Source organism: Panthera uncia, chromosome D1 (genome assembly GCF_023721935.1).
Source record: "Panthera uncia isolate 11264 chromosome D1, Puncia_PCG_1.0, whole genome shotgun sequence".
NCBI classification, from domain to species: Eukaryota; Metazoa; Chordata; class Mammalia; order Carnivora; family Felidae; genus Panthera; species Panthera uncia.
Window position 1 is genome coordinate 89149566 of NC_064808.1, and position 16512 is coordinate 89166077.

General features: G+C 44.2%; 1 pseudogene; it reads right to left on the minus strand.

Annotated features, from left to right (window-relative positions):
• Positions 1-10185: 10185 nt before the first annotated feature.
• LOC125929590 (protein FAM3C-like) lies at positions 10186-10935 on the minus strand (annotated as a pseudogene).
• Between the last annotated feature and the right edge of the window lie 5577 nt (positions 10936-16512).

Here is a 16512-nt window from a genome sequence, read left to right on the forward strand (position 1 = left end):
AAACACGTCAGTAGGAATTAGCTTCTCAAATTCCTTTCTTAGCCATGGCAACAGTGTAAGGAAATGGCACTGACTTCCGGGGTCAAGCGGGAGCCCCGAGGAGCTAGGAAAGGGCAAAGACCCCCTCTCTGAGGTGCCCTGATGCCTCGTCTTCCTCAGATTCTCTGCAGTGTGTTGTATGTGGACACACTCCTTGAGTCCTGACTACAAAAGCAATTGGAAAACCCTCAGACTTGGCTTTCTGAAAAGATTCCTGCTAAGTCACTTCTCCTCTAGCTGAAGATGGCCTCGTGTTTTCCTCTCATCCTCTCAGTGGGTGGGTTTGCCATAAATAGTATGAGATGGGGAGGGATTTGGGCTGGGCATAGGGCTGGGGGGAATAAGTTTGGAAGCCCCACCTCCATCTCCAAGTGTGCCCCAACCACCCAAAATTATGGTGGAAACTAAAGCGATTGTACGGTGTGGTCACAACAGCACAGGGCCCTGAGATTCCCCTTCCCCTCAGGTCACACCTTCTCAGAGCTCTGTTTCCTCACCCCGAAAATAACCAGCCTGTCACCTCCCTCAGAGGTTTGTGGTTGGGAGCTAATGAGATCACGTACCCTTGTTCTGACCCCTGGCACCCAGAGGTTTGGTCTCCTGAACTGTACTCTAACCAGCCCCTTCCCCTCCATCCTACACATTGCTGCCAGAACATTCAGCTCCCTCCTGGGAAACGGAACTCCTAGTGCTTTGGGCAATGACAAGAATCCTTCTCAGGTTCTGAGAGAGAAGAAGAAAAGGTGGCGGTGAGGGGGTGGGGGTCAGCCGGGAGGCCGAAAGAAGAAATAATACTCAAGAAACCTCCAGGAGAAAGAGAGTTGTTGCAGGACCAAAGAAAATGGAAGACTGCCTTGCAAACTGATCCTGGTCACCTGCTGGCAGGACCAAAGAAGGCAGATGTTTTTCCTTAAAGAACAGAGTCCTTGGATCGCTCTGCTTTCTCTGGAAGTCCGCACGCTCTTCTCTCTAGCGTCTGCAGCCCAACTCTCAGGGTGCAAAGCCTCTTCAGCATACTGCCTTACTCACAAGGCTGTATCCACAACTGTAAGAGCCTACGCAGTAGAATCATATCGACTGTGGTTCAAATCCCAGCTCTTCCATTTACGAAGAGTCTCAGCTTCAGCATGTACAGGTGGGGATGATCGCTAATCCCCAGGCTGCTAAGGAATCCTAAGATGTGCAAGGTGCTCGGCGCGCCGAAGTACTTAGCTCTAGGCTAAAACCCCACAAATGTGGTTCTGTCCCCAGGACGCGATCTCATTGTGCAATCCAGCCGGATCCTTCTTGTCATGCCAGACGCCCGCAGTCAGTCTCACACCATGCTTCCCATCCTGGAGCCTCCCTCTACTCTGGCCCCCAGTCTGTCATAAACCAGTTAGACATACTAGCTGTATGCCAGCAACTGCCCTAGTAGCTTTACATATATTAACTCCTAGAAACATAACGAGCTTATGCAGTGGACGCTATTATCACCTCCATGTTACCTTTCAGGAAATGGAAGCTTAGAGAAGTTACTAATTTGCCCAAGATCAGACAGCTACTAGGAGACTCAGCAGGGATTCAAAATGCAGAATGCCTGGCTCCGAAGAGGATCTTCTTACCCAGTAAGCTACATGCCTCCCTCCTCCCCTTTCAATAACTGAAAGCAAGCTTACCCTGTGTCCCTGCCTTGCCTCCCTCGTCTCTTGCACACTGATCGGCCTCTCAGGCTTTCCTTGAAGAACTCAGTGCTCTAGAATATTTTTAACATTCAACTTATTAACATCTGCTCAGCCAGCAGAGAGTTCCATATATGCTTCAAATGAAAAAGAAACAGGAAAAATGCTAAATGAGTCCCTCTTGTGTCCAAGTCACTGGGTCATTGCTTTACACACATCATTTGGCGTAGTGATTAAAAGCTGCATGGGTAGACCTTGAAGGCGTTATGCTGAGTGAAATAAGCCACACAGATACTTCATGGTGTCACTTATATGTGGAATCGGAAACAAACAAACAAACAAAAAGTCCAATTTATAGAACAGAGGGTGGAAAAGTGGTTGCCAGGGGCAGGGGGTGGAGGAAATAGGGACAGATTGGCAAAACGGTACAAATTTCCAACTATAAGATGAAAGTTGCAGGGGCACCTGGGTGGCTCAGTCAGTTACACGTCCATCTCTCGATTTCGGCTCAGGTCATGATCTCATGGTTTGTGAGATCAAGCCCCATGTCGGGCTCTGCGTTGACAGCTTGGAGCCTGCTTGGGATTCTCTCTCTTCCTCCCTCCCTCCCTGCCCCTCCCCTGCTTGTGTGTGCATGTGCTGTCTCTCAAAATAAATAAAAGAATTTTTTTTTTAATGGTGTGAAGATCGAATGTAAACCACAGAGACTATAGTTGACAACACCATATTGTATAATTGAAATTTGCCCAGGAAGTAAGTAGGACTTAAATGTTCTCACTTCCCTCTCCCCCCAAAAAGATAAACATATGAGATGAAAGATATGTTAATTATCTAGATGGAAAATGCCAAAATCTTTTCGCAACGTGTGTTTATATGTATATCAAACCACCACGATGTATAAAGACTTTCCAATTTTGTCAATTATAATTCTATAATGCTGAAATGTAAAAAAACAAAAAAACAAACAAACAAAAAAACCTGCTTGGGTTTTGGGGACAGGCCCAAACTGAAATCTCAGCTCTGCTCTCTAGCATTTTGACTTTGGCGACTCACTTAACCTTTCTCAGCCTCCATTTCCAAACCTGTAAAATGGGCAGAAGGATGCTTCAAGGAGAAAACAGTCCAGGGTCAGTGTCTCCGAGTTTTCCTCAAAGAATCACCTCGGTCCTCCAGAACCAGAAGACACATGGGACCCAAGCAGTGTCACTCACCCAGCTGCTCACATCAAAGGGCCTCCGTAACCAGGGCAGAGCTATGGGAAGATCTCCACCCATCTCCAGGGGTGCCAGACAGCCACCTCTCAGCTAGAGCCACAGAAGGAGGGCAGAGCCAGTCACCTGCCGGCCCCCTGAGCTATGGAAAAGGACTTATCTGACATTTCTATATCCACATATGAGGTATAGAGGCGGTCTTAGAAAAGGTGATTGCTTTTGCTACTTAAAAGATGGTATTAGCTCAGAGAAGAGCAAATGAAAAGCCCCTGGGGTTCGATACTGATGGCTTTATTCCTCCTGGCGGCTAGTGTTTTAATCTTTTGAATTCCTGTTATTCTATAGAATAAAATTAGCCTAGAGCATTTTTTTGTCTTCATTAAAGATGGCTCTTTTTCTCCTTAGACGATAGCAGTAATAAGGACTGTTGTTTTCCAAGCACCTGCTCTGTGTTGTAAACACTGCAAATATATTCTCTGAAGTCCTCACAAAAGCCAACTATAATAGGCAAACGCATATGGTGCTTATTGTGCTAGACAATGGGAGGTCTCGAAGGGTTCCAACTGCCCAAGGACGCTCAAAAAGTAATAAATACATTTCTTTATCTATTTTTTAAGCCTATATATTTATTTTGAGAGAGACAGAGACAGCATGAGGAGGGGAGGGACAGAGAAAGAGAGAGAGAGAATCTCAAGCAGACTCTGCACTGCCAGCGCAGAGCCCAACACGGAGCTTGAACTCATGAAACCACGAGATCATGACCTGAGTTGAAACCCAGAGTCAGATGCTTAACTAAGCCCCCCAGGCAACCTCACTTCTATCTGTTAAAAACACTGCCTTTGTAGTTAAAAACCTCACAAGGAAAGCCCAGATGACTTCACTGGTGAACTCTGTGAAACATTTCAGGAAAGTATACTACTAATTCTAGAAAAAGTCTTCCAGAAAATTGAAGAGGAGTTCATTTGTCCTAACCCATTTAATGGAACCAGCAATACTCTGATATCAAAACCAGATAAAGACATTACAACAAGAGCATCTGACCTGTGACATCTGTTCCCATCTCTAGAACTTCACATGCACCTTTCTCTCATTATAGAATGCCAATGACCTTGATTCTGCTTAACCCAACCCTACCATTCTTTACATTATACCTCCTCTATCAATTGTTGCTCTCTTCTTCTGGTCCATGGTGACCAATGCTTCTTCTGAACAGGTTTTAGTCTTATTAGGTGGAATATACTGTGAAACTCTCTGAAAGTAATTGAGTCCTATAGCAGTGATACATGATTTAGCTGACTCAAGGAATCCAACACAACACAGGAGTGTGCCGTGCACTTGTAAGCCTGTAGGGCAAAGCCCGATGCCAGGGCTCAGTGGGGCAAGTGGTAGCGTCACACGTAGAAATTTGAACACCCAGAGAAAATGTGGAATCTGATGGTGGCTCCCACCTCTGCTTCACTTAGATCCTTTGCCTTCTCTGAGAGAAGCAAGGTCACCTTTTCCTTGTGCAAGTTCCTTGGCTGAGGCCCTGCATTGGCGGTGGAATGGAGTGGGGGGAGGAAGCACAACGCCCACTCTCTTAGAGGCAGGGCTTCCCAATATAGGTAAATGAACGGCACCTTTCATAGTCTAGGACATAACTCACAGAGTAGGAGACTAGAGAGGAGATCACAGCTTCTTCTCCACCCCATATCCTGTCTTGTGCTCCATTACTGAACCCTTCCTGGAGCCTGATTGCCTGCCTCATCATCCTTTCCCTAACATATATGGACTGGCTCCGGTTTCTCCTGTTCCCAGGAGCCCTCCTGGTTCTGTGCTGGTCTTCCACGGAGGGTGAGTCCTATGGCAGGGAGGCAAAGGGGGCAGGGTGATGAGTTCCAGGAGCAAACTCCTAAAAAGTCCTGACAGCGTTCGTGGGCTCTGGGCCCTGAGCCTCTGGTTGCTGCAAACTCCCTTGTCTACCATGGAAACTCTTCCTGGGGATCCTGCCACTGCAGCTGTCCAGGAGCTTCCCCAAACTCTAACTTCAGGAATGGTGTAAGGAAAAGGGATGATGCAGAACCACTGGGGTCTACAGACAGGCACGCTAGAGACCTGTAGCACCTTTTCTTTCAACTAAGACCCAGGTCTTGATAAATAATTCAGAAGAGAGATCCTCCTCCTTCTTTCCCCCACTGGACACTGGGTCTTCTCTCTCAGATAACCTAGCCCATCCCTACCAGCAAGAAATGTCCATTTCAGTGTCCCTTTCAGAACACTGCAAGCTGATCCTGGAAAGAAGGGAAAGAGCTTCCTGGTAACCCCACGACTCTTAAAACCAGACTCCTTAATAAATCTGGGTTCTACAGGGAGACGCCCAGAGGCTGGAAGAGGGAAATCTGCAAAGTCCTGGCCTCAGTTGAGGTCCTGACCTCAATCTCAATACCTACAGCAGCGATCTTCTTTTCTCCCCCCTTTGGTCTCACCCTATGGTTCTCATATAATGTCCAGATCCTACACGGAAATTTATATTTTGCACCTCCTGTGATGAATTTGTTGGCAAAAACTGCAGAAAGAATTTGGGTTCCTGTCAATCCAAATATCCTGACTCTGCGTGTCAGATCAAAGAAGTGTATACCCAACATTTCACTGGCGGTAAGATGAGGGCAAGAGAAGGAGGGTGAGGGGAGATTGAATTTTATGATTGCTTTGGCAAAAAAAAGGCACTAGATCTGGAGTCAGCATTCTCTAGTCTCACAAGTTCTGGCTTAACTCAGTCAATAGTCTAGGGCTTGTTACTTCCCTTCTCTGAGTTCAAATGTCTCACTTGTGCAACAATTGGGTTTTATGGTTGACCTCCAAATTCCCATCCATCCCTGATAATCAGTGACTGAATCCTTAAGAGAGCACAGCTGTTGCAGCTCCTTTGCTATAAATGTTGCGGGGGGGGGGGGGGGGTGTTGGGGACACCCAGTTGTCCCGGAAGGAAACCGTCCCTTGTGTGGAAGGGGTTCAAGTCTTGGGTTCTGCCTCAGAGGACAGGAGGGAAGGCAGGGACTCCTTTCTCAGCCACATTCCCTCACATTCCAAGTCTAACCTGGGTCTCTCTGTTATTCTTCAGAATATTCCTATCAATATTCCATTCTGGGCTGCCCAAAAAGATGTGTGGAATATATACGCATCACCAAGTGGGAGAAAAATGTGTTCTTCTGTTGTAATGAAAGCCATTGCAATAGCTTGAATGTGAAAGACCATGTTCCATTCCAACCCTTCCTGCTAGAGAATTTTTAGCCTGAGATACTCAGCTGATTTGCAGGAATCTCCTCCTGACAGCATCCTGCCCATCCTTCCTGAACAAACATCAACATCCAGAAATACCTTCGCCCTCAACTGCCACACACACTGTCTCCTAAGAGCCAAGATGCCCAAGAGAAATGAACTGTGGATGAAGAAGGACTGTGATGCAACATTGAAATGCTGTCTGGGCCCAAGTAACACCCAGTCAGCCTGGTCGTCTGGCTCTGCTTTTCTGGTTAGGGGCCAAACTCCAAGTCTAAATGGGGGGACAAGACTGGGGAGTCTTCACTGGGACACCCTGGGCCTCTGAATTGATTACAATAGCAACTGTTATTGAATAATGAGACCATATGCAGGGGACCTCATGGGCTGTTTCAGTAGTGGGCCAGATAAGAAGGAAGGGATGCTGGTCAGAGAATGGCCTGGAAAAGGTCCCCAAGTCATTTCTCAAATGTCACAGATCCAATATCCCACCAGGCTAATGACACTCTAGGCTTGGGTAGATCCCAGAAGCAGGGGGGAAGGGGCTGACAAGGAGGCCTGGCTTTCCAAAGAGCATCTTCTGCCTTCTTGGGGGCTGGCTGAAATGAGTAAGTATGATGAGGACAGTGGGACTGGTTCTGGTCGTTGTAGGACTTTGTATTGAAGACCACATATTCTGAAGGAGAATGTCATATTGCCTGAATTTGAATCTCTCACTCTTACGAGCCCTAATGACCTTAGGCAACCATTTAGCTTCTCTGTACCATGGCCACCTCCCACTTTATGTTGTGGATATGAAGATTGAGTTTATGGCTTGTAGGTACATTATTAAGCACAGGTGTTTGCAGTTTCTTATCAACTGTGTGGCAAACGCTGGGCTGGTGATCTTATGCATCACCCCATAAACCTTCCAGTGCAATGAGATTATTATCTCCACTTTCCAGGTGAAGAAATTGTGGGTCAGAGAGGTTAATTAACTTTGTAGAATGTGCAAAGCAGGTAAGTGACAGAGGCATCTGACTGCACTCATTCTACATTCCAGAAATGGGTTCTCGTAGGGATTGGCACCATGACCACCGGAACTGCCTGGACCACCAGGATTGCCTGGTCTCCTCTCCTTCCCTCCGATGGCCCTGGTCTCCTAACTGTGGCCCAGCCCTCCCTTCCCTACTCTGCCCAGAACCATACCATCGGGCTCTGCCCTAACTCACCTCTGTGTCTCCTTGGCTGCGTGGCCCACTGAGGTAGGAAAGCCAAGTGGTAGAGGGTACATGCTTTGGCTTCCAACAGAACTAGGTAGGTAGAGGGCTCTGATGCTTGCTGGTCGAAAGACTCTGGACAAGACACCTCGCCACCCTGATTCTAAGCCTCTTCTTCTGTAAAATGGAAGCTATAAAGCTCCTTTGCATCGTCATGTGACATTAAAAGAGATCGTATATTTAACGAGCCCCTGATACAGTGCCTGGAACATCGTAATTCTTCAATGGATGGAAGCTGTTGCTCTTCTGCCTACTTGCTGGGCATTTTATATGATTTATCTCCTTTGATTTGTAGGATGGTCCTATTTGCAGATGAGGGAACTGAAACAGAGACTAAATCATTTACCCAATGTCACACAGTTATTGTAGCACTGGGATAAGCTAAACTGTGTCTCCCTATCTCTCTGCCCCTCCCCTGCTCACACTCTGTCTTTCTGTCTCTCAAAAGTAAATAAACATTAAAAAAGATTTTGATAAAGCCTGATTCTGAGGGCAGAGTGTGTAGTATCAACATTATACTGTAATGATTATAGTTCCATTTACTGCCCCACTACCACATATTTACTGTACTTAGAACTTGGATGGAGGAAACCGTAATAGATATTTTTATTTTAATTTTTTCACAAAGCAAAACCAATACCATTTATTTTCATTATTTTTTAACGTAACATTTATTTCACAACTCCTGTATAATGTGCCTTGTTTCAATTAAACGAATCTTGGGAAGTATTTCAAATGTTAGCACATACATGCTGAATGTGATCTAGCTTAGAAATGCCCAAAGTCTGAACAATGTACAAAAATTGTTTAAATGTGTAAGGTGCATTTATTCACAAATTACATTCAGTTTGAGGAAGTACCCCAAAGCTCATTAACATTTAAGAAACAGCTGAATAAAAAAGGAAAGAAAAGAACTGAATAGCTTCTAACTTGGCTTACAGCAAAATAAAAATTACTACTTTTAGGTTTTTTTCTATACAAGTCATCTAAAATTTAGATTCAGGGGCACCTGGGTGCCTCAGTGGGTTAAGAGCCTGACTTTCGATTTCGGCTCAGGTCATGATATCACAATTTGTGAGCTCAAGCCCCAAGCGGGGCTCGGTGCTGTCTATGTGGAGCCTGCTTGGGATTCTCTCTCTCTCTCTCTCTCTCTCTCTCTCTCTCTCTGCTCCTCCCCCATTCATGCATATGTGTGTGTGTGTGTGTGTGTGTGTGCGCTCGCGCGCATGCTCTCGCTCTCTCTCTCTCTGTCTCTCTCAAAATAAATAAAATCAAGTTAAAAAATTTAGATTCAAAATTTAAGTGCTGTCTTTTATTATGAATGGCAGTTTGGTCACTAAATTTGTGTATATGTACCAGTTTAAGATACTTCATGCACAGTAGATATTTAGTGCCCTAAAACAATATTTAAGAAAGCTTGAGTCATTTAGCGGATGATTAAAGTTAACCAAAAAGTTAGATCTCCTATATGTTGATGTAGAATTGGGTATAAAGTCATTTTGGGTCAAATAAAATTATGTTGTAAATGTTTAATGGCTGAGTCCACTCAGCCATTAAGACTTTTCTAAATATGTCACTATATCTTCAGGCAAAAATTTCTATTATGAAGTTAAATGAAGTAAATACACAATTAATGTCTTGGTTTGCAAACCACAATTATTGTGTATTCACGCACGCCGCTTCCCAGACAGGTTGGCCCATGCTGATAACAATCAAATAAGGACAATATATGGCAGTATTGCTTTCAATATACAGACACGGCTGTCCTCAATTAGGACAGGGAATGAACTGGTCTGCTTTCTGGATTCTGTGGAGTTACCAACCTCAGCCTCACTCTAAACGGCTTCTGCAAAATCGGGTTATTCACATTGCCTACACAAAACCCAGCCAGCTACAGTCCCCAACGCCACCTACATTTATGTATTTACTTTGTACTGCGTATAATTAAAATTTGTGTTTTCATATTTAATTTCTCGGTTTCTTGGGAAGAGAAAGAAAGCTAAAGAAAAGAGATATCGCAGGAGGGTCAGACTGTAAAGTCACATTTCACACAGAACTAAGCCAAATGGCTTTTTAATTTAAAAGATACTATAATCAAAATGCTATATCTATATATAAAAGGAAACATAGTCTCCCTTAAATCTATATTATTCCATGATAGATTTCCATAGCTATCAGTATATAGATAGATAGATGATAGATCAATAAATAGAATGACAGATGATAGATAGATAGATAGATAGATGACACATGATAAATAGATGATAGGTAGGTAGATAGATAGATAGATAGATAGATAATAGATAGATGATAGATAGATGACACATGATAAATAGATGACAGGTAGGTAGATAGATAACAGATAGATGATAGATAGATGACACATGATAAATAGATGATAGATAGATAGATAATAGGTAGATCGATGATAGATAGATGATATCACATCTATCACCTGCACTAACACATAAATGATAGAGAGGGAGGTAGACAGATAGATAGACAAGGATAATAAAACTATCAGTGTATGTATATGTCTTCCCACAATCTGTTCAGTTATCCATTAAGTATGCTTTTAGAATCAAAATTTGTCATTACCATAGCAGGCTCCACATGGTACTCCATTAGAAATGGCTCCGTGATTTGCACATTTGCTCATGATGACTATTTACAAAGATGTCTATATACGTTAGCAAGAAATAATCCTGATATCGAAAAGAGAATGCTCATTCACACCCCGAGATGGCTGCACGCTCTTCAAATATCTGCACCACGTTTCTCTGTGCCAGCTCGCCCATGACTCCTGACGGCACACCTTCTTCGACCTTCTCCACGTTTGTCTTGCTTCTGGGGGATGCATTCTTTCCTTTCTGCAACTTTGGGCAGAATTCCTTCATATTTCTTGGTGTCCTTATTGTCCTTTTATGTGCTGCTCAAAAGGGCTTTTTGTCTTAATGCTTTTCCCAGCACAGAAGACCCAGTTGTCTGTAAAACCAAGGTTAGTGATAGATGCACTCCTCAGTTCAGCGCCTCATCACTGAGTCTGGCTGCTCCGTCATCGTATGTTCCCATTAAGACTATTTTCCCATCTGGCATGGACTTCACAAACCCCATAAACGGGGCCACATCTTTTCCCCACGTGTCAAAATATTCGGTGCCTAATACTTCTTCTATTTTTCCCTCTATCGAGGCAACACTGGCTCCTCTCCTAACATTATCGTAACACCACTCATTAGAACACCCTCTTCCAGGCAGATTTTGGGTCCCACCACATTGGCTGCTCTACTTACCATTTTTAAAGGCAAACTGATTCTCAGGGCAAGCTTTTGACATCTCACAGTTATATCCGGAAGGGTCTGTAGATCATGCAGCCATGTCCCATGCTGCCCTTACAAAGAGATTTCCAAAACTTGCATCCATCTGTATTCCAAATACTTGAGAAGTAACATAACGTGTGGTAACCATGCTGCGGCCGCTACCACCAACTTTGCATCCTGCCACCCTCATGGCTGGCACTTTTCATCAAATACGTTCCAGCCTCCTCCCCGCCCGTCTGCCACACGTCCCTTCCTTCAGGTCTCTCAGCAGTCAGTTCCGCCAGGAGACCACTACCAGCATGGTCTCCTCCTCCTCTGCTTGCTCCGGGCTCGGCTGGCTTCCCCCCACTCAGAGGGTGGCCTGGAAGAAGCCCAGCATGACTGATGTTCTGTGGGGGTGCTAATCAGTTATTCGGCACGGTATACAACGCCCCTAAGTTCATTAGAAGGATCTATCAGATATGCTTGCAGGTACTCTCTGTCGTGCTGGGTGTCCACATTTAGGTATTTAATCTAGGGGATGGGGGTGGGGCAGAGAGACAGAGAGGTGAAAATAAAATAATAAAAAGAAAAGAAAGGGGAACAGAGGAAAGGAATTAAATATGTAGATGACGCGGGCGCCTGGGTGGCTCAGTCGGCTAAGCATCTGACTCTTGATTTTGGTTCAGGTCTCCATCTCACTGTTCATGGGTTCGAGCCCCATGTCGGGCTCACTGCTGTCAGCACAGAGTCCCCTTTGGATCCTCTGTCCCTCCTCCTCTCTCTGTCCCTCCCCCACTCATTCTCTCTTAAAAATAAACATTAAAAACATTTTTTAAAAACCCATGTTTAAGCAGCACAATCAACAATAGCCAAAGTATGGAAAGAGCCCAAATGTCCATCGATGGATGAATGGATAGAGAAGATGTGATATATATACAATGGAGTATTACTCAGCAATCGAAAAGAATGAAATCTTGCCATTTGCAACTATGTGGATGGAACTGGAAGGTATTATGCTAAACGAAATTAATCAGAGAAAGACAAATAACATATGACTTCACTCATATGAGAACTTTAAGAGACAAAACAGATGAACATAAGGGAAGGGAAACAAAAATAATATAAAAACAGGGAGGGGGACAAAACAGAAGAGACTCTTAAATATGGAGAACAAACAGAGGGTTACTGGAGCCTTTGTGGGAGAGGGGATGGGCTAAATAGGTAAGGGGCATTAAGGAATCTACTCCTGAAATCATTGTTGCACTCTATACTAACTAATTTGGATGCAAATTTAAAAAAATAAAATTAATTTAAAAAATTTTTTTTAATATTATAAAATTAAAGTATGATTGATGTGTAAAAAGCTGTGCATATTTAATGTAAACAACCCGATGACTCTAGGGATAAGTATATACCTGAGAAAACCCGTTGAGAAAATGGGTACAACCTGTTGTACCAGCAAGGCCATACACATATCCATTGTCTCTCAAAATTCCCTCCCATCTCCAATATTATTATTTGTATTATTATTATTTATTTCATTTTGTGGTAAGAATACTTAACATAAGATCTACTCTCGGCAAATCTTAAGTATATAATACAGTACTGTTATCTATAGGCTCTCTGCTGTACAGTAGATTCCGGAACTTATTTATCTTATATAACTAAAACTTTGTTCTCCTATCTGTTTAGGATGTCAATGAGTCCATCTGTCCTTTGACCCTCCTCCCATGCCCTGGTGACCAGCATTCTACTCTCCGCTTCCATTAGTTTGACTATTGTAGATTCCACATATAAGTGAGATCACACAGTATTTTTCTTTCTGTGTCTGGCTTATTTCACTTAACCTAATGCCCTCCAGGTCCACCTTGTTGTCACAAATGGCAGGATTTCCTTCTTGTTTAAGATTGAATTAATACTCTGTTGTATGTATTCACCGCATTTTCTTTATTCATTCATCTGCCGGACACTTAGCTTGTTTCCATGTCTTAACTATTGTAAATAATGCTGCAATGAACACAGACACGCAGATATCGCTATGCAAGAGTGATTTTAATTCTTTTGGATAAATACCTGGAAGTGAAATGACTGGATCAGATGGTTTTTCTATTTTTAATTTATGGGAGAACCTCCATACTCTTCTCCATGGTGGCTGCATTCCCACCAACAGGGCGCGAGGGTTCCCTTTTCTCCGCATCCTGGCCAACACCTGTTTTCTTTTCTTGTTTAAACAATAGCCAACCTGGTAAGTGTAAGGCGATATCTGAGTGGTTTTGATTTGTATTTTCCTGATGATTCGTGATGTTGAACACCTTCTCACATACGTGTTGGCCTTTTGCATGTCTTCTTGGGACAAATGTCTGCTCAGATCCATAATCCCGTTCCATTACAGTATCAAATGAAAATCCAGGATCTTATCATCTAAATCAGGTCCTGGGGTGGGTGAGGCTGCCGGGTGTGGTGCCTTCGGTCAGATGAACTCAATAGGCATATATCCGCTCTCCATGCACCTCACATAAAAGAGCAGGAAACAGTAACTGTAATAAATACCTCCATTCAAAAGGAGAGAATGTAAGGCACTTAGTCACTGGTCTGTGAAAATTCAGCACTACCGTGGCCCAGAGAAACAGGAATGTTGAGGCCCTTACCCCAAGAATACCCACAGTAAAGAACAGATTGATAGGGGCAGCATCCTTAAGCCATTTCCCATTCACCGCTTTCTACACAGAACAGAGAAAGGCCCAGTGCAGTAACTTCCTCATTCTCATAACTTCCTCAGCTGATCCATGGAACAAGCACCAATGGAGTCCAGTGGCACCTGAGGTGGCCGACGCTTGAGCATTTGTTGTTCATCCCAACTTTGCAGTCCCTTTATGATGCTCTTGGCCATAGGCATTGGCCACTAGGACAGGAGAAGGTGGAGGGGCATGGTGACCTGGGAAACTCCAAGAGTGCTCTCTGAGATGGGCTGAAAGTCACAGATTTCTTCATCACCTCTCTTCTTTAGCTCAGAAAAACCCTGGAGATAGTTGTCTCCACGCCCCTGGAGCCATCTGATTTCTGGGTTGATCCCCCACCTGAGAGGAAGAAGTTACCTTGTTCTGATCCTCATTGCCCATGTGCCTCAGGCTTCCTCATGGCAGTTCTCCTCTTCTCCCACATCCAGCCTAGATTGCTGTAGGCTGTCCCAGGGGTAATCTCCCCACAAGCTAGTTTATCATGGAGGGTCCATCTTGTGCATTGGTCACTGGAAATGGGTTGGGCTGGGACTGTGAGAGAAATAGGTTAGAAATCTGTGTACTGAAGCAACTCTCAAATTAGCCAGAAGGCAAATCATCATACAGAAAACAAGAGCTCTGTACACACTAAGATCTTCCAGCACAAACAATGGAGCCGAGGTGGCTCTCTTAGCGAGGTCGGAGTGAGGTGGGCATTGAAGAGGGAAGATGGGAAAAGTATTGCAGGGGAGGATTGATGCCCCCAGAGACTGCAGAAGCCTGGACATAATGACAACCAGGATATACCTTGCTTTTTCCCTGAGGACGTCCCTTCTGTTTAGTGACATGTGCATCGCATACCCGGGAGCTTCTGGAATCAGACCAGTTTATTTCTGCTCTCAGATCTGCTGTGGGACTTAGGGGTATAACGCTATCTCAGTCCTACCTTTACTAACAGAATGATGATTCGGCGACTTCCACAATGTGCCAGGCAAACGTAAGAGATTTTTCACAGCAATGTTGATCCAACACATTCTCAGACTGCTCTCAGGGGTGGGCTGACAGTCTTTTTCCCTCTTCTTTTTCTAGTTCTTCTAGCGCATTCTGTGCCTATAACTCACATAAGAAAAACCAGACAGCCTACGGCAGCACACACCTAGGTCCTGAAAGCACTCAGTTTCCTTCATCTGATAAACAATACCTAAAAATTAATCCTTTCCTGGGCTCTTGGAGCCTCCTTTTTTTAATTTGGGTATAGTTAACACACATTGTTACGTTAGGTTCAGGTGTGCAACATGGTGATTCAACAAGTTTATGCTATGCTCACGATAAGTGTAGCTACCCTCTGTCACCACACAACACTAGTAGAATACCATTGGTGGGGCGCCTGGGTGGCTCCGTCGGTTAAGCGGTGGACTTCAGCTCAGGTCATAATCTCACCGTTCGTGAGTTCGAGCCCCACGTCGGGCTCTGTGCTGACACCTCAGAGCCTGGAGCCTGCTTGGGACTCTGTGTCTCTGGCTCTCTCTGCCCCTCCCCCACTCATGCTCTGTCTCTGTCTCTCCATACCGAATAAAAGTTAAAAAAAAATTTTTTTAGAATACCACTATTTTCCCGGCACTGTGCTTTTTATCTCCGTGACTTATTCATTCCATAACTGGAAGCCTGTACCTCACACAGGAAAGGAATGTGCTGATTAACATCCATTTAATGTGTACTTGTTATTGCCATTGGGTCTGTAGTCAAGACAATTTGGGGTATGTTCATGAGGAATACGAGGTAACAGGTATACAGGATATAAACATAGAAAATGGGAACAGGATACAGATTTGCATCTACTGTGCTGCGGTGGTTACGAGCGTAAGCTCTGTCCTCATACAGCCTGGATTTAAATCCCAAGGGATACATATGTTAGCTGTCTGAGCTTGAGCAAGTCTCTGTAGCATTTTGCTTAATGACCTCATATATAAAATGGGCATAAAGTAAGGGTTTGTCTCCGAGCTCTGATGAAATTCAAATGTGACTATCCAGGCAGGGTGTTTAGAGCCGTGCCTGGTTGTACATATAGTAATGTTCTGTGATCATTATTGGAGGAACAGCTCAGCGGGAGATTAAAGTCCAGTGTCATAGAGGATGGGACAGTGAGGTAGTAGAGAACAAAGCCATGAAAATAGAATAGACTTTCACTCTAATTTGGTTCGTTAATCATCTAATGTTGATTTGGCACCTACTTTGTGAACACGATGCTGGGCAATGAATAGTGTGGTTATACCTGGAGATTGAACCAGGGGGCTCATGTATAATTTAGGAAATTGGACGTAGAAAAAAAAAAATCTATCATATGCACTGATCGAGGAATGGAGAGCTCAGAAGGCAGAGTTCCTTTGTCTGAAAGATCAGTTGAAGAATCATGGAGAGAAGAATGAACAGTAATCTTGAAGATGCAATAGAAACTACCAGGCAGGGAGGAAAGGAAAGGTATTTGAAGCGTAGGACTGCATGTGCTAAAGCACTGAGGCACAGAAGAGGATAGTAAATCCAGAAGAGACAAATAGACATCTAGCAGTGCAGACTAGATGAGAAGGCTACAGGAAGCGCAATAAAATGAGGCTGCTGACTTATGCTAAGGTCAGTTCCTGAAATGTTGGGGACTGCACCTGCCCCTTCCTGCTCTGTTTTCTCTTTCACCACGTCCTCCCCATTTATACACCGCACTAGGGTATTTCCCCCCATGGGAAGCATGTCTCTACAGATGGTATGATATTCCTCGCTCAGACATTTTCTCCTCTGCACTGTTATGTTATGTGCTAGACATATGTGCAGAAGCCCTATGGTTGTGTAATGGTTCTGGTGTTTCTCAGTAGGAAAATGTATTTGGGCAGGAACAGGAATGGTTCAAGGTCACGTCCAGTGGGGATGGCCTCCCTTGAAAACTAGGACCTTCACTCTCTCAAAGCTCACCTCAGTCATGAAAGTTGTTTGGTCATGTAGTGTCTTTGGCAGGCAGTTGGAAGGAGAGCTTCCGTGCAGAACTCGACTGGATGGACAGCAGTTGGTTGTCCTGACAA